The following is a 25,655-nucleotide window of genomic DNA, read 5'->3' as shown; positions in this document are numbered from 1 at the left end:
TTATTCTGAGCACACAGCAGTTTGCAAAAGGATTCTTTGATATTACTTTTAACTGCTGACCTAGCAAAGTCTTGGGAGTAGCTTCTCATACAAATGCCACCAAAAGCAGTAGAAAAGGCATAACATCAGCCATCAGAGGATACAGATTTGCTGTTAATGATATTTCATGTGGAAGAGTGTTCTCTTCTTTGTTCAAATAAAAGAAAAGTCTAATTTCTTGAGCTTGAAGCAAAAGGAAAGCTTTTAGTTTTAAAGTAAACATTTGGGGCTTGAATCCTGATTACAGCAGGGATGGGAATCAGCAGCCTTTTTGATCTTATTGAATTGCAATTCCCAGCAGTCCTAACTGGCATAACCAATGCTGTGGAATGGTAGGATTTGCAATCTAATAGTATTCAGACCAGGGGTCCCCAAACTAAGGCCCGTGGGCCGGATGCGGCTCTCCAGGGTCATTTACCTGGCCCCTGTCCTAAACTTTACACTTAGGGTTGACCTAAATCTGAAGCGACTTGAAGGCGCACAACAACAACAATCCTAAGTTTGGACTATTTCATCTTAGTCCAGCCCCCCAACTGTGTGAGGGACCGTGAACTGGCCCTCCACTTAAAAAATTTGAGGACCCCTAATCCAGACCATCACATGGCCTCTTTAAATGAAGAGGGACAATTAGACAGTGTTTTGTCCAACTTCGAATGAGAGCTTTGCCACAGTTTCTGTTTCTGTTTTATCTCTGCTGTCACATTTCCACAGCACATACAAACACACAAACACCAGAAGAATGATACTGAAAGAATGCAAACTGAAATGAATTATTTAAAAGAAGGTATTGTTCATTTGTGGTTTTTTAATCAGAGAAGATCAAAATGTGTTTCTAATGAAGCACATTAGGTGACAGGCAATAGGTGACAGGTGTGTTATGCTCACTTTCCTCCTTCCTCCATGCGAATCAGCTGTTCATTGTAGTATTTGTTAAATATCCTAATTCCCCTGGTGAACCCTTCATCCAAGAATGTATGTCCTGCAATTACCTTTAGGGGAAGAAAGAACAGATGAGGAGAGTGCTGTCATGGACATTCACAGGGGAAAGCTACATCCTTTAATGAAAAAGCTGTCCCTTATGGAAAGAGTGTGTATTTTTCCAACTTCTGTTTCTGAAGCTGAGGAATGCTGGCCTGAAATATGAGTATTAACTCAGCCAGAATGAACTTTAGTGGACAAAATATGACAACTCCAACACATCTTTGCCACAGAAGACTAATATGACTTTTTTTGGGGGGGAGAGCATTTACAGAGAAGAAGGCTGTTTTTAAACCATTAGTTACTCTATGTATAAGAACTCCTCTATAAACTTGTACCAACATCAGCTTTTTGTTCCCGTCCTGACTCTAGATGTAACAGCATTTTAATGTGGCCTGTTACATATATTGAATTTCTTTACTTATCCAATGAGAAGCATGGCCTTGTAAAATTATTTCACAGTGACAGCGAAGGAGGAAGCTGAGGACTGGATTTATGATACAATCTACAGCAATGATTCCCAACCTTTTTTAGCCATGCCCCACCTAGGCCTCTGTAAAATTCTGATCCTCTTCACATGAAGGAAGCCTAAAATGCTATTCACTTGGTCTAAAAACTTTTCAAAAACATGGCATCCAAGAAAGAGAAAAATAAAAACATGAATTGATTTGAGTAATCTGCATCGAATTGTCCAACTTCATTGTGTGGTGAGAAGATGTGAAAATATCCTGTCTGTTGTAGCTCAGCAAGTGTCAGAGGATTTTTCTGGTGGCGGTTCAGAGGATGAGGGGGATGATGGATTTCAAAGTGGGTTTCAGAGTGAGTCTGTGAGTGAATGGAGAGAATTGCAGGCAGATGAGGCAGATGTTTTGGATTCCTGTGCTCCTTCCCAGGCAACGGGGGAAAGTAAAAATTCCCTTGAAAAAAGAACTTGGGTAGACGGGGAGTTTTCCTGGGAAACTAGATTAGGCCTGAGAACGCAAGGAATCAAAAATAGACAAACTAGATATTCTCAAAGAGTCAGAGATATAAGACCTTGAAGTCCAGATGTCTTCGGCATGATCTCATGGGGGCATCAATGAGCTTAAATTAAGTGGTTTGGCTTCAAGCCTCTCAGAGGAGACAGTGTTGCCATAGGAGATGGCTTTCCTGTCTCTGCTCTCAAATTCATAATTCAAGTATTCTCAAGTTTCCTGTTCTGATTCATGCCTTTGTTTCCTTGGAAGGTTTGCTTTGGAAAATTTCCTGTTTTCTGTTTTGTTCTTTCTAGTCATTGAACGTTTGCCTTTGTGTTGTATATACTGGAATCTGCCCTGAGTCCCCTCGGGGAGATAGGACGGAATACAAAAACATTATTGTTATTATTGTTATCATCATCATCATCATCATGTTTTTTCAAAGTTTAGTTTTAGGATATACCCCCTCCTTTTTGTAACAGAACTGAAATTAGGTTATAATTGCACAATAAGAACACATAAAGCAAAATGAAATATTTAAGATAATTATATAATATTAGTTTCTAAATGATTAGATGTTCCAACAGGAGCCCCAAACCCATACAATTACAGTTTCTAAGGTGTATTCCTCATAGCATGATGGTAAGGGTGAAGGGGAATGATTTTTTTTAAAACCCAGATATGCTGCCTTGAGTTTCTGAAAGAAAGAGCGGAATGTAAAATGTAACTAATAAATAATTAATAAATAAAAGAGTATTTTTATTTTAAAATGCAATTTTCCCCAAGGCTATTTCCCTTGTCCCTCCATTCCCAATGCCTCAGCAAATAGAGATTTGGGAAATGAGTCCATGCTTGCCAAAACAACATATAGGTTCACTCTAATAAGACATAAAATTGAGATTGGGAGAATGTAAATGAGATTTGGAAAGTAAGAGCATGATAAATTGTTTGTGATTTACCCAGAACATAAATCCTAACAAAAGCTACCCAGTTATTTCTATAAATCTAGATCTCGATCACTCCCATAAAGTAACTTGTCTATCCTTGCAGTTAGATATACTTTTGAGATCAACTACCGTATATAAATATTCAGTGCCCCACAGGTTGGAAATGTTTCATCTCTGGTGTTAAATGGCCTTTAGAAACAAACAAACAAAAAACTTTTCTGAGCTGATATTTATGTGATAGGCTTTAATGGATATTGGGATGATCAATTGGGTTAATATTTTTTTCGCAATTGAATACAAATTCGAATACAAAAACGTATATTTCACTGATAGATTCGAAACTGCTCCTGAAAAACCTCTGAGGAGTTACCATGGAAAAAGTCCTATTAAGCTGTAAAGATTTATTCTTATGTTAGATTCCTGATAGTATAAATAGAAACAAATGCAATATATATGTATATCTCTGTGCATGTGTCCTCATCGTACTGCAATATATACTTAGACCAGGAATGTGGCCCTCCAGATGTTGCTGGATTGCAAATTTCAGCAATCTGAGCCAGCATATCCAGTAGTTAGGAATGCTAATTTTTGTCAGTATGGTTAATCTACATTTCATGTTATATTTTAAAATATTTTTCAGGTAGGGCATTTTGATTCTGTGTTCCTGTATGATTGGGGGTTGAGCTGGATGGCCTTGTCTAGAAGCCTATGAGTCTCTGTGTGTTTAGTTGAATGCCTGCAGTAAAATGCATTACCATACCAAGCTGAAAAAAATCAATTCATAATGTTATTCAGTTCTCCCTCTTTGTTCCTGTTTTGAGCTAGGAATAAAAGGAATCTGTGACAAGTGTTTCAGAAAACCCCAGCATAATGTTTTATTACACTTTTCCCTTCTTCTTGCCTCATCTTCCCCTTCTTTATCCTGATCCTATTGTTGGCTTTAGTTTACTGATCCTGTATGAATCCCAGAGTTAAGAGCTTCAACATGTAGTTTTCTGTCATGTGATATAATAGCATCCTTGCATACAGGAGTGACATTTCCTGTTCACTGATCAAACTTCAGGATCATCAATGAGATTTTTATTTATTTATCGTGTCAGAAGTGAATCAAGGGTACAAGTTGTAATGTATTTGGGAACAAACAAGGTTTTTAAAAACTTGGCATTATACTAAATGTCCTTTGACCAGTAGCTGGACACTTGGAGTGCCTCTGGTGTTGCTGTAAGAAAGTCCTCCATTGTGCATGTGGCAGGGCTCAAACTACTTTGTAGTAGGTGGTCTGTGGTTTGCTCTTCTCCACACTCACATGTTGTGGACCCATTTCTTAAGGTTGGCTCTGCATCTCATGAGGCCAGAGCACAGTCTGTTCAGCACCTTCCAAGTTGCCCAGTCTTCTGTGTACCCAGAAGAGAGTCTCTCAACTGGTGTCAGCCACTGATTGAGGGTCCAGGTTTTAGCCTGCCACTTTTGGATGTTTGCTTGCTGAGATTTTCTTGTGAGTATCTCTGTAGATCTTAGAAATCTATTTCTTGATTTAAGGTGTTGGCATGCTGACTAATATCTGAACAGGAGATGAGCCAGAGATGTCAGTGCCTTGGTCCTTTCATTTCTGGCTGCTACTTCCCGATGGATGTCAGGTGGTGCAGTGCTGGCTAAACAGTATAATTTCTCCAGTGGTGTGGGGCAAAGACATCCTGTGATAATGCATTAAGAGCCACATCTACTGTTTTAACGTAGTGAGATGTATTCCACACTGGGCATGCGTATTCAGCAGCAGAATAGCAAAACATAAGGCAGATGCCTTCACTGTGTCTGGTTGTGATCCCTAGGTTGCTCCAGCCAGCTTTTGTATGATATTATTTTTAGTACCCACTTTTTGCTTGATAGTCAAGAAGTGCTTCTTGTAAGTCAGAGCATGATCCAGGGTAACTCCCAAGTATTTTGATGTGCTGCAATCCTCCAGTGGGATTCCTTCCCAGGTAATCCTCAGAACTCGAGATGCTTGTCTTTTCTTAAGGTGAAAAACACACATCTGCATTCTAGATGATCAGCTGGTTTTCCCTGTAATAGACAGTGAGAGCACCTAAAGCTTCGGAGAGCTTCAGTTTAACCTATTCAAAGCTCCCTGCTTGGGCGGTGATGGTGCCATCATCAGTAAAGATGAAACTCTCTTTCCCTTCTGGCAGTGGCTGGTCATTTGTGTAAATGTTAAACATTGATGGAGCAAGCACACTCCCCTGAGGCAGGCTGTTTTCTGTTTTCGCCATCTGCTTCTCTGACCCTGCAACTTGCAACATCTATGAGATACAGATGTGGAAGTTTATGAGAAAGAGACCTCTGGGCAGTTTTGTAGAACAAGTCAATTGGGACTAATAAGACCTTGTTAGCAATTGTACCTATTAGAGCTCAATCGAAGGAAAGAAGGACGAAACAGTGTTACTTACAACTGACAGTAGGACCCACAAAATGTCTATCAACCATTCATATGGCCCCATCAATGTATGAGGTATCCTATTAATTGGGGGCCCCTATTGAAAATGGCTGCTGCACCCTCTCTACAGACAAACGTATGCAAAAAAGGCCCTTCTTAGAAATGGCTTCCATCATGCCAGTCTATTCCAACCAAAAATGACTCCCCTATGTTGCTGCTGAACTCTGCCCATGGCAAAAAAGAAGATGAGGAAGGATGGAGGGTTCAGTTTCTTTCTCCAATTTAGATAAGGGAGAGGTAATGAGGTGGAAACATCTTGCTTCTACCTCTTATCACTGCCTTTTTTCCCAGGCCACATTCTCCCTTTTTTCTTCATTTTTATTTATATAGATACTATTGTTTTACTATTAACAATGCAAAATCCCCCTGCCCATTGTAACTCCTCTCCATTTCTTTAATTCTTCCTAAGTATCTAACCTTTATGCATTTTTTAAAAGAGAGGAAATATTTGTTTTTACATGCCCCTAACTTTTACCCTCGACTTATCTACAAATTGAAACAAAATCAATATTTTTGGCCCTCAAACCAGTCCTTAACATATACTTGAGGTCAACTTAAAAAAGGTAAAGGTTTCCCCTGATGTTCAGTCATGTCTGACTCTGGGGGTTGGTGCTCATCTACATTTCTAAGCCGAAGAGCCGGCGTTGTCTGTAGACACCTCCAAGGTTATGTGGCTGGCATGACTGCATGGAGCGCCGTTACCTTCCCGCCGGAGCGGTACCTATTGATCTACTTACATTGGCATGTTTTCAAACTGCTAGGTTGGCAGAAGCCGGAGCTAACAGCGGCCGCTCACGCCGCTCCTGGGGTTTGAACCTGCGACTTTTCAGTCTGCAAGTTCAGCAGCTCAGTGCTTTAACCCACTTCGCCACCGTTTCCTCTAGACTGTAATCTGAACTTCAAAAGAGCTAGACAAAGTGTTGAATCCTATACTCCCAAAGGGATTCAACACCTTAGATAGCTTCTTTAAAACCCAGCTTGAAAACCCAAGTGAATTTGCTGCCCCATGGACAATAGGAGCCACAAGCCGCCAGTGGCTCTTTCACTTGTATGGCCATAATTTTGGAGGTGGGTGTTTGTGTGTGGGGTGAGGGTGGGGGGCAAATAGCTGAATGACTGACATTAATATTACTGACTCAGTCCTGCTTCCCAAGACACCATTTGAGGTCTTCCATAATGGACTCAGCAAAAACTGTGGGTCTTCAAATGGCTGTTCACGAAGCATATGAGCAGCTCTTTGGAAACACAGAGGAGTTGTAATATAAATGCATTGCATGGGGGAAATTAGTGCTGAATTCTAGGTCAGAAAGATATAACAGGGCTAGAAATGTGCTCCTTCCCTCTTGCAAACCAGCACTGTGCATTTCTAATGCTTTTAGGATTCCACTCTACTTTAACAGTAGCTAATCTCCAGTCCCTTCAGAGAATACTGTTTAATGTCTGTCTACAAAGTGCTTTCACTGCTCTGGTATTCCATACACATGTTTATATCATTAGAAGAACTTTCAGATTCGCACACCCATGTAATTACCTGCTACAAGAGCGGTTAATGCCGTAGGGTAATAAAGGGTTGGAGAAAGGATGAGGAAAATGGTCAGAGCTTGCAAATTCCTTTGTTTCCCTGCCTCCCATTCAAAGTGCTTTGTTTGTTCCCCGTTCACCAGCTTGCTGCCTGCTCAAAGCTCTTAATAAAACACAACACTCCTCCTTGAGATATTTCCTGTGAAGTGCTTTCGAAATTGCACCGGAAGTCCTCCAGAGACGAACAGTGACACCATTTTTTAAAAATCAGATGTGAACCATTTGAAATAGTGCCTCAATGCACCTTTTGTTCTATAAAATAAATAGAATTACACTCTGTATCCTCTCTCTGAACATATGGTGGAGGTTCATTGTAGGGAGCATCTCTGGGGAGAAATTGACTGTCCTCAACCATAACAAAGGGAAAGTCCTCTGCACACTGTAGTGCTTGACAGGAGGTATATGACTGGGGGAAAGAAAGGCACGTAGTATGGTGCATGGCTTCACGTAGAGTCAAGGTCATTGGTTTCCTAAGAACCCATAGTAGGCTTCCATAGAAAACAGAATAAAATAGGCCACCCCGGGCAGCTGAATATGTCATGTCTTGAAAGTCAGGAGTGAGAAGCATGCAGTCTTCCAGATAATATTGGACTGTAAATCCAAGAATCCCTACCCAGCACAGGCAATGAAGAATGATGAAAGCCTCATGGCTCCTAGCTCAAGTTGCCTTATCTTGGGGTCCAGCCCTGAGATGTCAGTTTTGGTTGATCATCTCCAGATGGGTTTTGGTGGGCCCATCTCAAACCACAAAGAAATGTGTTAGCAAATCTCCAATTGTATGTTGTTAACTGCCTTCTATGCCGTTATTGGAGTAAAGGTGAGATATAAATGAATGAAATAATGACAGTGACAATGACAACAACAACAGCATGATTGCAAAGGGCTGTCCCTCAGTCTCGGATTCTGGTCTGGAAAGGGCAGGGTGAAATTAATGGTAACCTCAGCAACTATTTGCACCTCTCTGTAGAATAGTGGTTTACCTATTCCATTATATAATACAGATGCCTCCCAGGTGTTATGGATAAATAGCAATATGTTTCCTTTTTCTCAAATGAAAGATAATTGCATTTCCAGTGGAATCTTTTTGGTAATGTATCACTTTCCTAATGGACATTTGTGGATTTTAGCTCACATAATTTCTGCTTCCTTTCTTCAGCACCACATATTTCTAACAGCTAGCCACCAGTCTCGAGCCAAGGAAGAAAGATGGGTCTCCAAATTAAGTCTGGTAACTGTAATCCTTTCTGAACTGTAGAACTTGTGTCAGTGAGGCACCAAGGCTGTCTGTTCAGAAAATAGCCTTTTCCCAGAATGGATGTGAATATACAGTGGTTAGGAAAAACCTCAGGACACAGTGATGGAAAGTCATTAAGAATGTCATGTTACAACATGGAGAGGAATGGAAGAGTGGTTGTGGTTTTATCCCCTGTTGGATTGTTTCTCCATTGTGTCTCCCCTCACATTGTCAGGAAGGAAATGTTTTCTAGGCAGCCTGTGGTATTTCCATGCTGCTCTTGTTTGTTCTCTATGCCTTTCAGAGGCCGAATAACAAAATCCTGAAAAGGTTTAAAATTTGTAATGTAGTTTAGCTGTAAATAAGTTGCTGGCCATTATAAGAGACACAAACTGTGATATTTATGCCTTTCCTCTATGTTTATATCAAGTGTATGTCTTCACAGGATAGGTTTTATTTAATGCATCTCAACAGTAGACGTATTCTTAGTGTTGTGTCAAATTACTTTCAGAGGGTTTTTTTGTTGTGCACACTTCAGCCAGGAATATCTTTAAAATGCAGTGTGCATGCCCACTTGTGTTTTCCCTCCCAATAGCATTAAGACTATTGAGTCTTCTCCTATTGAGCGATGCCTTGTTAGTAAAAGCACAAATGTGAACACCCAGTTCATTTCCTTGTTGTATTTTGTTTCATATCGCACTTCCCTTTGCACAGTTATAGACATTTGCGGTCAGCCGCCTGCCACAGAGACCAAATCCATTCTGAATCCTATTAAAGTCACCTACAAATGGCACTGCAATTACATTAATGCAGTAAGAATATAACTATATCAGTTCCAACGGATAATGTGCTAGAAAGCTTTGTAATACTTTCGAGATTATGATTCTGTGCTTCATAGAATTACATTGGTTGACACCAGGTCATGACCTAGTGAAGAATGGGCCATACGTTGCTACACAATCCAGGTTATGTGCCAAAAGCAGGCAGAGTGAACAAGATTTGTGAAATCTTCATTCTTGTTCCAAGAAGAACCTTTTCTTTGAGGATCTTATAACCTACTGTAAACTGATTTAATTTTGACACATTTCTCTTTTGCAGTTGCCTGGCCTGTAGTCTAGTTTTTGACAGTTGCATCTCATTTTCTCCCTGGATAGCCTTAAACAGAATCACATAATTTAAGACATGGGTGATAGGAAAGCTTTGAATTTGAATTACAGACAGCAAAGTGTTGCTTCATTTGAGAGCCCATCCTGCCCACAAAAGTATTTATTTAATTTGATTTTTGGTGTTGACTTGCTCTTCTGCTTCACCTCACTCAGTGCTTCTTCCACATCACTACATCTCACCTCTTCTAGATTCCTTCATTTTTGTTTTCAATCATATTTTTGGTACGTTGTCCTACAGTGTTCACTGTTCAAATGCAGCAGTGCTCAACACTGTAAGCCAACCTCATGGTTTACAATCTTAAAGTAATTTCTGCTTAGCAGTGTGTTAATAACTTCCTCGAAATAAAATGTGTAGTGGATTAAAAGCAGTGCTGATCCAGGTTGTGCTATTTGTGAGCATTTGTAACCTTGTCAAAAGTGCCTGTCTTTTCTTTGCAAGAGGCTTTAAAGGGCATAAAGCCATTTTAAGAAGGTGGCAATATGATATAGGTAGCATTTATTTCATTCCGAAATGTTGCTTCCTGTAACTGTGTTGCTAAATACGATTGTTTATGTGGAGCTATAGTTTGGTCAGAGCAATGCAGTTCAGAAGGGTTGAGCTGACTTTGAATTGGCTTAATCTATTTCCTATGATATTGTCACTGAGCCACATTTACTGGTAGGATGATGACATCATTGAACCCAGGAAGAAGATATTTAAAAAATATAATTCATGTACATATTTCTTTCCATATTCTTTCCATATTTCCAGGATGTTTTTCAACCCAAAGTCAGCTTACATTGCACTCTGAGTAGTAATATAATATTTATTTATTTATTTATTTATTTATTTATTTATTTATTTATTTATTTATGTACTTTTACCCTGTCTTTCTCATACCCAGAGGGGGATTTACAATGTGGCAACAATTCAGTGCCTTTAAAACAGAGTACAAAACAATTAATTAAAAGTAAAACATTAAAATACAATTAAAATCATTAACATTTAACTCTGAACACCAGAGTAAATTACATGATCTGTAGGTGTAGTCCGGGCCGTTCCATTGGTCAGTTCCATATCTTTCATATCTTATTCCTGCATCAGATTTCCAAAGGCTTGGTCAAAGAGCCATGTCACCAGGAGGGAGGGGGCTGATCTAATCTCCTTGGGGAGGGAGTTCCATAGCTGAGGGGACACCACCGAGAAGGCCCTGTCTCTCATCCCTGTCAATCACGCCTGCAATGAGGGCGGGACCAAGAGCAGGGCCTCCCCAGATGATCTTAGACTTCGAGACTTAGACTTCATAAGGGGAGATACGTTTGGACAAGTAAACTGGGTCAGAACTGTTAAGGGCTTTATAGGCTAAATCCAGCACTTTGAATTGTGCTTGGTAGCAGACTGGCAGACAGTGGAGCTGGCGTAACAGGGGGGTTGTATGGTCCCTGTACACAGCTCCAATGAGCAATCTGGCTGCCGCCCGTTGGACCAATTGCAGCTTCCGAACAGTCTTCAAAGGCAACCCCACATAGCGTTCATTGTAGAAATCTATTCGGGATGTAACCAGAGCATAGACTACTGTGGCCAAGTCAGACTTCCCAAGTTTTAATTGTGCAAAAGCTCCCCTGGCCACTGCCGAGATCTGGAGTTCCAGGCTCAGTGATGAGTCCAGAAGAACTTAATATTATAAACCAAACAATAAAATTTTAAAATCAGAGTGACAAACAGTAGAACAAAGTAAGATATGCAATATTATCACTCTGGCCTGAAAATCTAATGAAACGAACAATGTTCATAGTTCAATAGAAAATCTGCAACATGGAAACTGTATGAATTGCCAAGACAATTCCACAATAATATGGAACCCAAAGGGACTTTTATGGTGGGGGTGGTAGACCCATGCTGGAAAAGGGGATGTTAGGCACTAGCTAATGGTAATAATAATCGTTTTATTTCTTGCCCACCTCTCCTCATGGCTCGAGGCGGGTTACAGCATTACTAAAACTTAAACCAACTCATAACTATTTTTAAGCACTTTGTAAAATACACATATTAAAACTTACCTCCATTGATACATACCTCCATATGTATCAAAATACACAAAATAAAAAATAGGCATACAGTGGAGTTTAAAATTCACCATTAGAATTGTCTGGGTAAACTTGCCGGAAGACATAAATCTTCACTTGTATCTTAAATTCCAACAGCTGATCCAGCTGTCGGAGCTCTACCGGCAGGTCGTTCCATAGTTGTGGATTGACTGATAAAAAATATCCTCTGAGTGTTGGTTAAGAGGACCTAAGTGTTCGAATTGTACAGGAGAAGGTGTACAATGAAGGTAACTTGGACCCAAACCATGTAGAGCTTTAAAGTCCAAAACCAACACCTTGTACTTTTCCCAGAAATGAATTGGCAGCCAGTGGCATGACTTTAGGATTGGTGTAATATGTTCACTCCTAGATGTTCCCGTAACCAGTCTGGCTGCCGTATTTTGAACCAATTGGAGTTTCCGAACTTGGGTACAAAGGTAACCCAATGTAAAGCACATTGCAGAAGTCCAACCTTGAGGTTACCAGTGTGTGCACTACCATCTTCAAATCTAGGAAGGGGCACAGTTGGCAGATTAGCTAAAGCTGATAGTAAGCACTGCTGATCGTTGCATCTACCTGGGCTACAGTTAGAGAGATGGATCCAAGAGCACTCCCAAGCTGCGAACATAGTCTTTCAGGTGGAGTGTAACCCCATCCAGTACTGGTTGACATACCTCCATCCCCAAATTAGGACCCTTGATGGCAAGCACCTCTGTTTGTGTCTGTCAGTGTCAATTTGTTTTCCTCATCCAGCCCATTACCTCTTCCGGACATTCATTCAGAGGAGACACGTTATCCTTAGCTGTAGCTGCTTTTGAAGGCACAGAGAAATATATTTGAGTGCAGTCTGCAAAATGTGGATATCTATATAGTCATTGATATCATGATTGTGGCCAGTACATAGAATGGTAGTTGTAAGTAAGTTATGGAGGAACTCTGGGAATATGCCTTTCAGAAATATTGGGGACAGAGAAAGAACTGATCCTCACTCAAAATCACTCCTTAGCGTATATCATGAAATCTTTCCCCTCTCTGTTCCTTCTGTTATTTTTAAACTAACTTTTTAATATATTGTGTATGTTTGTGTTCACATCCACACACAAAAAAGTCTTCAGGAATAGATTGTATTGAAGCTATTGCGGAGACAGGGAGAAAGAGTGATTTACATCTGCTCTGTAATCCTCTGATCATTAAATGTTGTGAGGACACCGTGCCCATTTCAATTCGAGGTGTTTTTGTTTTGTTTCCTCCTTCTCCAAGCCAAGTGAAGAATGTTCCATCTTTTGTGGTGTGCCAGCAATACTTGTGAATGTCTGCTTGGTTTAGTCAGAAGTAAATTCTTGGAAAAGGGAAGGCGAAATGGAAATGAAAGATGGAAAACACAGCGGTGACATTAATAATGGTTCTGTGGGTGGGTTGAGGGGAAAAGACAGGTAGAGAGCTATTGCCAAAGCTAATTTGTCATTAGTGCGGTTGATTGTCCCCATGGTTGCTCTACTTTTACAGGCATGTATGACTTTAAGGTAAAGGTTTCCCATGACGTGAAGTCCAGTCATGTCTGACTCTGGGGGTTGGTGCTCATCTCCATTTCTAAGCCCAAGAGCCGGCGCTGTCCGTAGACACCTTCAAGGTCATGACTGCATAGAGCGCTGTTACCTTCCCGCCGGAGCGGTACCTATTGATCTACTCACATTTGCATGTTTTCAAACTGTTGGTTGCCAGGAGCTGGAGCTACCAGCGGGCGCTCAAGCCACTCCGGGGATTTGAACCTGGGACCTTTCGGTCTGCAAGTTCAGCAGCTCAGCACTTTAACACACTTCGCCACCGGGGTTCATGTATGACTTTATGTCCCACCAAATGCAGCCTACCTTATAGTGGCCTGTTTTCTACTCCTTCTCTCATCTGTATTTATGGTGGAATATTGATAGCTGAAGTCCAAAATGGCATTTGTATCATGTATTTATTTACAGCAACGGAACAGGGTTGTTTTGTCATCAGTGGAAAGTTGTACAGTAGAGTCTCACTTATCCAACCTTCACTTATCCAATGTTCTGTATTATCCAACGCAGTCTGTCTTTTAGTAGTCAGTGTTTTTGTGGTCAATGTTTTCAATACTTTGTGATGTTACGGTGCTAAATTCGTAAATACAGTAATTACTACATAACATTACCATGTATTGAACTGCTTTTTCTGTTGATCTGTTGTAAAACATGATGTTTTGGTGCTTAATTTATAAAATCATAACATAATTTGATGTTTAATAAGCTTTTCCTTAATCTCTCTTTATTACCCAACATTTTCGCTTATCCAATGTTCTGCCGGCCCGTTTATGGCTAGTGGACTGCAATCAGCATGGAGGATCAAAAGTTGTCCTATTCTACAACTTATAATAGGAAGAGTTGCTTTATAACCAATCCAATGATCAATCAACCTAGCTATGGTGACTGGTGGAGCTCCTGGTGGTGCAGCGGGTTAAACCGCTGAGCTGCTGAACTTGCTGACAGAAAAGTCAGCGGTTCAAATCCGGGGAGTGGGGTGAGCTCCTGCTGTTAGCCCTAGCTTCTGCCAACCTAGCAGTTCAAAAACATGCAAATGTGGCTGGATCAATAGATACCACTCCAGCCAGAAGGTAACGGTGCTACATGCAGTCATGCCGGCCACATGACCTTGGAGATGTCTATGGACAACGCCGGCTCTTCTGCTTAGAAATGGAGATGAGCACCAACCCCCAGAGTCGGACTCGACTAGACTTAATGTCAGGGGAAAACCTTTACCTTTACCTGTAGTGACTGGCAGTGGCTCTTTGGATTTTTGAACAAGAGTATTTCTAAGCCTGGGAATGTAATACTTTTTCCATGCAAATTTGACCTAAGTTAAAAAGAAACAAATAAAAATCAAAGCAACATTGGGTTGACTTTCTGACAATTCACTGAAGAAACAAGGTAGCAAGGCTTCTGAATCTCTACTTAGCAAAACAAAGAAAGATTGTAGCAAGAAAGATTGTAGCTGGAGAACTAATACAGTTTGATACCACTTTATTGCCATGGATCCATGATATATAAAATCACGGGAATTGCAATTTTGCAAGATCTTTAACTTTTTCTGCCAAAGAGTGTTGGTGTTTTACCAAACTACGATTCCCAGGATTCTATAGCATTAAGCCATGCCAGCTTAAGTGGTGTCAAACTGCTATCACTTTACAGTGTAGCTTCATGGTATGCTGCATTTTGTGTCAGTGGTATGTGTGCTTGTGTTTGTTGTTGAGAACAACATTGAATTTTGCCTCAAATCTTTAGGTTTCTTAAAAGTGGCAACAGACCATAAGCTTTGGAGATATTATTTTCTGGAAAACCTTCAAGCCATTGCAAAAATTGCACTCTTTTAAAAACGATCATTAAATATTACTAGGTTGAAACATGTTAGTCTAATTACAAGAATAAAATCATCTTTTTCAGCAACCTGAGACTTTGCCTTTTCGCTACATCCCTTTTATTGCATGTTCTGTGCCGTTTGTTAATAAATACTGCCAGCTTCTCTCACTGAATGCCACTGCCATCTTTCTGCTCAGTGAGCCAGATAAAATAAAACAGTCAAGGCTGTATTTTAAAGAATAACTAAAAAAAGGTTAATAAAACTTTTTTTCCACGTTTCGTTATCCAAATATCCTAAAGTACATCTGAAATTAGTTTTTGCTTGTATTGTTTACCTGTTCTTTTCAATGGTTCCAAAATATTGGAGTTTCCAGGAATGTCCTCAGTGCATACACAGTGTGAATACTGCCAATACGCAGTTCTAGAAAACTGGCAATTAATGGCAGAAAAGGGGGAAACAGAAGGTAACATATTTTAAGGTTTTAGTGCATAATTGTGGTGCATCCTGAGATTTCTGCCATTTTGCCCATCTGTCTATCCACTGACACATTCACATCACTAGAAACCCACATTTTCTTGGTGGTTTATACTGGCATGACTGGCATAAGTATTTCAGGAGTTGCAAGGAGGTATCCAGTACCTGCTTCTACAGTTCCTTACTTTCCCCCACAGCCAGATGGTGCCACGGAGCACTCATAAATCCTATCAATGTCCAAGGGGCAGAATTGTGTCACATTATTGTCCAGCTACTGCTGCATAGCTGGAGGAGGGAGAAGGGCAGCCTGGACCGGCTTAGATCTTCAGCAAGTTTTGGAAAATAGACTCTCTGAGCAATAGCAGCAAGATGACAACAGGCAGAAGTTCACCTACTAGTCAACTAGGGAAATGCAATTTGCAAGGAAACGCTGAATGCTTCATCCCCAATATTCTACCTCTGACCTAGAGAAGTGAGAGTACCACTGTATTCTGCTTTGTTCAGACCACACATGGAATAATAGAAGGATATTAAAGTTCTAGAAGGATATTGCGAAGCTACAAATGTGTCCAGAGAAGGACGACCAGAGTAGTCAAAGGTCCCAAACCCAAGCTGAACATAAGAACAGCTTAGGAAGCTGGGCATGCCTAGCTTGGAGAAGAGAAGGTTCGAAAATGACATTATAACCATGTTTAAATGTGTTAAAGGATGTCATATTGAGGAGAGAGGAAGCTTGTTTTCTGCCGCTCCAGCCACCAGGACACAGAGGAATGTATTCAAATGCAGAAAAAGAGATTTCACCTAAATTTTAGGGAAACAATCCTGATGATAAGAATTGTTTGATATTTGTTTGAAAACAAGGGATATTCTAAACTCTGGTTTTATTGCCTTACCGTGTTTCATTTTTTGTATATTGTTCAATGTATTTATGCTGTTGTTTTTGTATATTGTGCTAGTCGGGCCTTGCTCTATGTGAGCCGCTCCGAGTCCCTGCGGGGAGATGGTGGTGGGGTATAAATAAAGTTTGTTGTTGTTGTTGTTGTTGTTGTTTGGCAGTGGAATATGCTGTCTCGGAGTGTGGTTGAGTCTCCTTCTTTAGAGGTTTATAAGCAGAGACTAGATGGCTCTCTATCAGAAGTGCTTTGATCGTGTATTCCTGCATGGCAGGGAGTTGTACTGGATGGCTTTTGTGGTTGTTTCCAACTTTATGATTCTGAGATTCTTTGACCTCCCTGAGTTTTATAATAAGATATGAAGGGGGAACCTAAACAATCTGAGGAACGCTGTATTTCAGGATCCCCAAACATAGGAATATTGAGATTCAAAATGCATTCAGTCCAGTTTCCTTACAATTACCTGTCCTGTCCAGATTAAACTGCCTCTTGGCTTTCAGATCAGAGGAAGGCAAAGTAAACCAATACAGAAAATAGTAGCTTTCAGTGGTATGTCATAGTGAGACTGGCTAGATACCAATCTGGCATAGAATTGCTGCACATATAGCAGCTGTGAGCCTGATTTAAAGAGGAAGTTGCCATATGGAACACCACATGGGTAGTTTTTTCTTCTATTCCCAATGTCAGATTTAAATGGGGTCTGATCCTGCCAAAGTGAAGCCCAGTTAATTCCCGGTGTTTTCAGTTGAGAGAGCTAAATATGTACTTTAATCACCTCAATTGAAATCAGTGGGAAACAAAAGAAAGTTTAATCAGGGATGCATTTTAAAGTGGTGTTGAAGTTACCAAAAGCACTCAAACTTGCTACTTTCAGCCCGCATCCTTCTATTCTGCAGTTCTGTGAACAGGTGACATCAAAGAAAATTTAGTAATGTTTTTGGATTTTGATGATATCAAAGGCACCAGAACTATATCAGCACTTATTGAATAACACTGGTGGGTGGAATGGCAGAGAGAACCAAAGCTTGAAGGACAATCTGTTTGTTCAGATACCTTGACAACATGGAGATATTTTAAATGGAAACCAAAGAGGGAGGATGGTAGATAACATTGTCGTGAGTATTTTTTTTTAATAAACCAACCCACATTTTAAAGTGGGTCAGAGCTCAAGGGTTGATCGACATAATCTATTTATTCACCCTTTTCAAGATGTTTTTCTTTTTGAAACTCAGAGTGTGGTTTCAACATCTAAGTAAATGCAGAATGCTTTAAAAGGAAAAGAGGCGCATCGTTTCCGACATCTGCGTTTTCACTTGAAGGAGCAGATCTGCTATGATCTTCCAGAGCCTGACAGAACTGCTTTTTCGGACAATTGTTTGCTGGTAGATTCTAGGAATTGTAGTCCAAATGATAAAATGTCTCAGTCATGTTATAATGGAGATGGGACTGCACCCATTCTCCTGAATAATGCTCTGTATGTGCATTTGGCGAAGGATCTCACATGTGTATGTCACCCAGAAAAGCCAAAATTTGGACCATGCTTATAGAGCCTGTTTAGGCAGAGTCTGTATGTGCATAGGCTCTTTCATAACTCATGCCAGGGATAGCTAGCATGTGCATAGACAAAATGCACCCCCACCTCCTGCGGCAGCTGTTATTTATCCTGCCTGTTCACCCAACAGGAAGATAAATTGACTTAGAAGCGTGAAATCCTTGTTGTAATAGTGAGGGACCTGTTCATGTTTAATTTGCATTTGTGGAAAAAAAGCAGTTTGAAGCATCTTTTTGCATATTTCTTAATATTTGCAATGGAGCCCCCGGTTGTACAGTGGATTAAACCCCTGTGCCGGCAGGATTGCTGACCGAAAGGTCAGTGGTTTGAATCCGGGGAGCAGGGTGAGCTCCTATCTTTCAGCTCTAGCTCTCCATGCGGGGACATGAGACAAGCCTTCCACAGGATGGTAAAACATTAAACATCCGGGCATCCCCTGGGTAACGTCGTTGCAGATGGCCAGTTCTCTCACACCAGAACCGACTTGCAGTTTCTCAAGTCGCTCCTGAAATGAAAAAAATATATTTGCAACTGTTCAGTGCAAGTAGATTAAGGCTTTTTCCTCATTAAAAATGAAACTGCTACTTGCTATAAGCATCTTTAAAAACTCTAAATTTAAAGAAACTGGTGGTCTATCCTTGCTGTAAGCATCTTAAAGAACTCCAGCAATATCATTTGCTTTTACTGCTCTTGAGTCTTCTCAAGGTCTCTGTAAAGCAAAACTCTTTTATGAGGGAGGCTTACATGTCTCATAATTCAAGATTTTTTAAAAAAAATCTTCACAAAATTTTCCTCTGTGGAGAGACCTGCCTGGTTTCCTTTTAAATGACTGAAGGCGTTTTCTGTAAGTAACCTGATGAGGTTTGACATGTGTGGGTGGAGAACTGAACCTCCTCTCTAGTTTTTGAATGTTGAATTATGAAAAAAGAAGTTTATTTTAAACAAGAGTCCTTCATGTTAATAGAAACGGTCCTTACTGCCTATTTCACTTAATGTGCATTAATAACCAACAATGTCTCTGTGAAGAAGGTGGTATTTTTCTCGCCTTCTTTTCATAAATATCAGGAGTTTTTGAAAAGCAGTCACAAAATGATAATAATTGTGATTGCTGTTACTTTTAAAAAGCTCTTGTGCAGAGGCAATCAATACATTACAAATTCAATATGGAAGACACCAGTCAAAATCTAGGCAAGATCCTTATAAAATCTGTCCAAAAGAAAGGGAAAAAACATATGTGAGACTCAAACCTGATACAGGTTGACCATCCTTTATCTAGAATTCTGAAATACTCCATAATCCTAGATATCTCATTATGTACATATATGCAAATACAGGTATTCCTCTCTCTTTATATATATATGTAATGTCAGCAAGTTTTAAAACCAGCAACAACTCACAGCTAAGTTCATAAAACATATTCTTCATGCTATCATTCCTCTTAAATCCATCCACTTCAGCATTTGCTTATATTTTTCATATCCTTGTCCCAGATCAGAATGCTATGTATCTTTCTGTTTCCATGCACTCCAGTTCTGTCCCAATTTTTAAAATTCCCAGATCCTCCTCATGTAACAATGGCCAACTTATACTACCCGGTTTTATGTGAGCTGAGCAACACCTATGGAATTTGCAGGTTTGTGCATGAACTCATCAGGAATAAAAATGCTGAAAATAGTTGCAAGTAGTGCAAGGAGTTTCCACCTGAATATCAGGAAGAACTTCCTCACTGTGAGAGCTGTTCGACAGTGGAACTCTCTGCCCCGGACTGTGGTGGAGGCTCCTTCTTTGGAGGCTTTTAAGCAGAGACTGGATAGCCATCTGTCGGGGGTGCTTTGAAGGAGATTTTCCTGCTTCTTGCAGAAGGTTGGACTAGATGACCCGTGAGGTCTCTTCCAACTCTACGATTCTATGATTCTAGTGATACATTTAAAATGTCCTGGATTCATTGGGTCTTGTGGTGTGGATCAGTGACATGTTTTGGCTAGCCATAAACTTGATGTCACCAGCCACATCCAGTTGATGTCAGTGATATGTAATTGAATCACCTTCTCATCAAACAATATATGGCAGTGATGGGAAAGACTAAAAGCTATTCTGAATAAGGGTGTGAGTTCTATGTAGAGATGGAAAATCTCCCTGACTGTTGGACATTTTCTGGGACTCTAATAGACAGTGGTAAAGGATTATATTTATGCTGTGAGACTTTTTTCTAGTCTACAGATATCTGGTAGTTTGCTTTTCACTGCATTTAAATTTTTTAAATCACAACTTCTTCCCACTAAATTTAGAAACAAATCTGAGTATTTTGTTAAGTTATTTTTGTAAAAGATAAACCAAATGAAATTCTAACCCATTGGCACTGGTCAGATCCAAAAGAAAATGTGGACTATATGTCCCTATGTAACTGGGGTAGTAGCTCTAATTCAATACGATAAACATTGTTCAATACAGTGAAACCTCAACTTACGAGCAACCCAACTTGTGAGTTTTTTGAGATACAAGTCATCGCTTGGTTCATTTTTCACTCTGAGTTACGAGCTAGCATGAGAGTTACGAGCTAGCATAGGAGCACACCACACACCATTTTAAACAGGGCTTCAAGGGAAAATATCTTGCTCTTGTCTGTTGTTGTGGACTACTACTCTGCTTCTGAGGAGGAGGGAGAACAGGAGGTTGAAGAGGTAGTACTTGGGGATTTGGGGCCAAGTGTTGAGGGGGAAGGAGAAGGCAAGGAAGATATACTACAAGTTCCTACGTTCCAAGAACGACAAAGGGCAAAAGAAGAAAGAAGAAGGTCTGTTAGAATTGTGACAAAAATACTGCGCAATACTGCTGGGAGCTCAGGGCTGTAAATTAGCAGCAAAGCCAGTAGTCAGAGCTGGCTGCAACCGACCTCCTTGGTGCATTTGTGTTTCATGCAACATGCTACATGTTGTGCTCCATGCTACAGTTCTAGTGTCGGCTTTGCAAAAGACTTCGTGCCAAAGACCCTTTTTCCTGTATACTGTAAGCCTCTTTGCCAAAGACTATTGCTCCTGTCTGCTGTGAAAACTTGTTGCCAAAGACTTTTGTTTCATGTCTGCTGTAAGACCTTGCATTGCTTTTGGACTTTACCTTCTATTTCCTTTACTGCTGTTTGCATTATTATTATTTTGCTGGAGTAAAGCTTTTTTACCTTTATTCATGTTGCAAGGCTGTTTCTGGAGCAAAACAGAACATCCATTTTGGGAGATTGCTCTTGTCTATATTCAAGCAAAGACAGGGGCAGGGGGCAGGGCTCTCTGACCCTTTGCGGGCTTTTCCATGTATAGAATGGCAGGAGGTACTTTCGCCAGCAGCATCATCAGCGCCAGGAAGGAGGCCGTGGGAGGACCAGAGCAGTGCTGCCACATCCTTTGTCCACGAAACAACATGGTGGCTGAGCAGACGTTTTTCCTCCCCAAAGAACGAATGGACAGCCACAATTTGGGCGGAATGGAAGAGTTACATGCAGGGAACCCTGAACCTAGCCTTTCTAGCTGTGCTTTCAAGTCTTTCTTTTAAGCAGATTTCACAAGACTGGTGTTCTCCAGTTTCTTCCTTTGAAATATTGCCTCATCTTGCACTTGGGACCCTTGTCCGGTATCCAAGTCCAAACCAGAACTTACCTGGCTTAGCATCTAGAATGAGTAAGAGAGCACAGGTGATGGAAAAAGCGGAGAACCTATAAGGAGGGAGACATTGATTGGTGTGAAAAGAGGCACAGGTGACTGTCCATCTGTTTTGGAAGGGTGATAATTTGTATTTTCTTAAAACTACATTTTTATACACTATTATTTATGAAGTACATTTTTTCCTTTTTAAAAGCACATAACAAAAAGAAAATAAGTCTGGTTTTCAGTGGGTTGGAACAAATTAATAGCATTTCAATGCATTACAGTGGGAAAATTCATAGAATCATAGAGTTGGGACCTCATGGGCCATCCAGTCCAACCCCCTGCAAGAAGCAGGGAAATCTAATTCAAAGCACCCCTGACAGATGGCCATCCAGCCTCTGCTTAAAAGCCTCAAAAGAAGGAGCCTCCACCACAGTCCGGGGCAGAGAGTTCCACTGCCAAACAGCTCTCACAGTGAGGAAGTTCTTCCTGATGTTCAGGTGGAATCTCTTTTCCTGTAGTTTGAAGCCATTGTTTCGGGTCCTAGGCTGCAGGGCAGCAGCAAACAAGCTTGCTCCCTCCTCCCTATGACTTCCCCTCACATATTTGTACATGGCTATCATATCTCCTCTTAGCCTTCTCTTCTGCAGGCTAAATATGCCCAGCTCTTTAAGCCGCTCCTCATAGGGCTTATTTTCCAGACCCTTAATCATTTTAGTCACTCTCCTCTGGATGCTTTCCAGCCTGTCAACATCTCCCTTCAATTCAGTGCCCAAAATTGGACACAGTATTGCAGGTGTGGTCTTCACTTTGAGATAAGTGCGATTTGAGTTAAGAGCTCAGTTATGGAACAAATTAAATTCTTAAGTCCAAGGTATCACTGTATAAGGATCTAAACTTTTACAAGTTAAATATCCTTGAGTGGATACATATGTCAGTTTTACTTTCTCCCACAGCTGACTTTTTAAAAAATTTATCAGATTACTTTACTGGGTTTACGTATGAAGAAATATGTGAATTAAGGGAAGTTCTTGTTTTTTAAAGGAAAATTTCATCTATTCCTAGATGCTATACTGCAATTCCAGCGCTGCTTGTAAAATTGTTATTTATTTAGCTCCACTCATAACTGGAACAAAATAGGGGAAAACAATATCTGGAGAAGCTCTAGAGCAGTTATGGAGCAATAAAGTCATCACTGTATCTATCGATGGGTTCTGTGTTCAACAAATCAAGTCCAAAAATATTAGGGCAAAAAATTCCAAAACACAAACGTTGATTTTACTATGCACCAAGCGCTACAATGATATGTAGGCATATACTGCTATAGCCTCCAACCATTTAAAAGGTTCTAGGGCACTTATAGGCACATCATTTTACTCCACCCTTAGATTTAATGACATTTGGGCATCCACCGATTTTGGTATCCACAGAAGGTCCTGAAACCAAACCCCAACATAGATTTCTATTTCTTGTTGTGTTCTTTGGTTTTGACGCTTGGTTCACTAAACTGTAGATGTCCTAGCTTCTTTTTTATGTACTCCTATCGTTCCATACTAATTCGCCCTATCTCCCAATGTGGTTGTGTGTTCAGTTGTCACACACCCACATTGGGAGATAGGGCGAATTAGTATGGAAGAGTAATTTTTGTTAACAGCTAAACATCATGGTGTATAGAAGCTAAAAGATGAGTGTGTCCATTTTGCTAATGCATTGCACAGTATAATAAAATCTGTACTCTGTACTAACGTATCAAAGTAATTTGCACATTTTTCAAGGATTGACACTTACTCTATATTCATTGCTAACTGATTAATCCATTGATGAATGACTAATACATTCTTGATAGAGACACAGATTCTGATTCTCTTTATTTGGAAAAAATGTCAGTTAAATATCACTGACATTATTGAGACAATCCTTACTTGTTCAGCTAATAGGATAATGGTTTTTTCTTAAAGTGGGTGTTTCTTGTTCAAGATTAGAGCAGTAGGTTCTGTTTCAGGTGCTGCTCTTCAGGGTTGCACAGGAGGAGATAATTCACCTTCAACAGATCCATGCTGGGACGGGCATTCAATATAGGTAGTTCTATTTCCATATTTCACTTCTTACTGCAGCTTTTCTTCTGCTTAGATCAAAGCATCAATAGAAGTTGGAACTATCTGAACATCTATTCTTATTTTGTCTTCATGTCTTTTGGATATCCTCTTACCATGTAGTCTTCATAGGATCTGACCTTTGAAAATGTGTTGGGAGTTTAATTACAGCAGTATAATATACAGAAGAGTCTTGCTTATCCAGTGTTCTGTATTATCCAATGCAGTCTACCTCCTGCCCGGATCCACAGCTGTTTCTGTACACAGCAACGCACAGTGGGCCAACATGCCCAACAGCAACACAAGTGCAGCCATGCTCCCAAACAAGTGGTAGACTTGTTGTAAAACATGATGTGTTGGTGCTTAATTTGTAAAATCATAACATAATTTGATGCCTAATAAGCATTTCCTTAATCCCTCCTTATTATCCAACATTTTCGTTTATCCATCGTTCCGCCGGCCCATTTATGTTGGATAAGCGAGACTCTACTGTAGTAGTTTAGGCAGCATGGTATGAGGCATTTTCTAGCTTGGGTTACTTATTAGGAACTGATCCATAAGCTGAACCTTTGGTAGGTTTGTATAGGATGTTTACAAGTTGGGGTTATCTGGAAATTTCCATGAAGTATTTTTCAATGTAAGAAATGATATACAGTAGAGTCTCGCTTATCCAACGTAAACGGGCTGGCAGAATGTTGGATAAGCAAATATGTTGGATAATAAGGAGAGATTAAGGAAACGCTTATTAAACATTAAATTAGGTTATGATTTTACAAATTAAGCACCAAAACATCATGTTATACAACAAATTTGGCAGAAAAGGTAGTTCAATACACAGTAATGCTAGGTAGTAATTACTGTATTTACGAATTTAGCACCAAAATATCACGATGTATTGAAAACATTGACTACAAAAATGCGTTGGATAATCCAGAATGTTGGATAAGCGAGTGTTGGATAAGTGAGACTCTACTGTAATAATATACCGTGGGACGAGGCACATCTAAATAATCTTGTAAAAATATATTACAGCATTATCCTCCATTTGCTGAGTAAAGGATATATTCAGCTGTAGGATATTAATTGATCTTCTTTTTCCAGACTGGATTCTACATTGCCAGACAATGTCAGAGTGTGGTCAACAGTTACTAATAAGAAAGAACAGACAAGCTTGGAGAGACTGCAGCCATTTACTTTTGCCTTAGGCAAACTTTTGCCTTCCACACATATAACCCAGAATATCAAGACAGAATCACCCACAATATCTGCTTTGGACTGGGTTATCAAGTCCACACTGTCATATATCCCAGTTCAAAGCATATAATGTGGGATTTTATTTAGCTGTATGGAAAAGCCGTGAGCCTACAGGAAAGGGCATCATTCCACCGTTTCTCTCCTCTACTTCTATTGAGTAAACTGAGTGCAAACTGCCTTTGCACTTTAAACTCAGTTTGCACTGAGTAGTAGTAAACCGAGTTTAAAGGGCAAAGGCAGTTTACATTAATCGAAGCAAACTAGGGATGAAGTTGGAAACTGAGAGGAGAAGAACAGGACTGGGATGTTTTAAAAGCAGCTGAAAAAGTGGGACAACAGATAATTAATCAGGTCTGTCCCTATGAAATTGGGATGGTTGGAGGGTATATAATTCCATAAGTCAGCTGTAATTTGCTCTATTTTGTTGTAACTAATTTCAAGGAATAGGCGAGTGTTCTAATACTATATTTATAGTCTTATAACCCACTCCCACAGGGATCCTGATGCATTCTGAGTTATGGGTAGATTTAAAAAATAAGTTCTGCTAAGCAGAATTATTATGACTGTTCTTCTAAGCTCATATTTGTGTCTTTGAAAAATCCATCTCAGCACAAACCTCTGGTGTGGTCCTGGCATCCTACTATCACATGGAAAGAAAATCAACTACTACTTGTAAATTGTTTCAGGAGTGGGTGGGGGAAGTGACATCTGAAAGCCTCCTAGCAAGATGGTCTAAATATTTTATTGTCCCTTAGGAGAACGCTGAGTTAGACCCAGCCCTCTCTCTACACTAATCTTAGAGTAACCCAATGATTCATGGTGAAAATATCATTTAGCTTTTATGTTGTGAGCAACAGATAAATGATTGCTTCTAAAGTGTGGCTGCTTAGTGAGATATTAATAGGGGAGATAATCCATTTACA

At 40.1% G+C, this 25,655-nt stretch overlaps 1 protein-coding gene and 1 long non-coding RNA gene across 4 annotated transcripts in view; both read left to right on the top strand.

Moving 5' to 3' along the window:
- fars2 (phenylalanyl-tRNA synthetase 2, mitochondrial) overlaps positions 1 to 25,655 on the top strand; it is a 303,084-nt gene that overhangs the window by 219,988 nt on the left and 57,441 nt on the right. The window lies entirely within an intron of this gene.
- Positions 647 to 5,834, top strand: LOC134298229 (uncharacterized). Its single transcript, XR_010005190.1, has 2 exons — positions 647 to 2,383; positions 2,419 to 5,834. It is a non-coding gene; the product is annotated as an uncharacterized LOC134298229 (long non-coding RNA).

The sequence above is a fragment of the Anolis carolinensis genome, chromosome 4 (assembly GCF_035594765.1).
Source record: "Anolis carolinensis isolate JA03-04 chromosome 4, rAnoCar3.1.pri, whole genome shotgun sequence".
NCBI lineage: Eukaryota > Metazoa > Chordata > Lepidosauria > Squamata > Dactyloidae > Anolis > Anolis carolinensis.
Note: the sequence above shows the minus strand (reverse complement) of the source record. Positions and strands in the feature narration are given on the sequence as shown.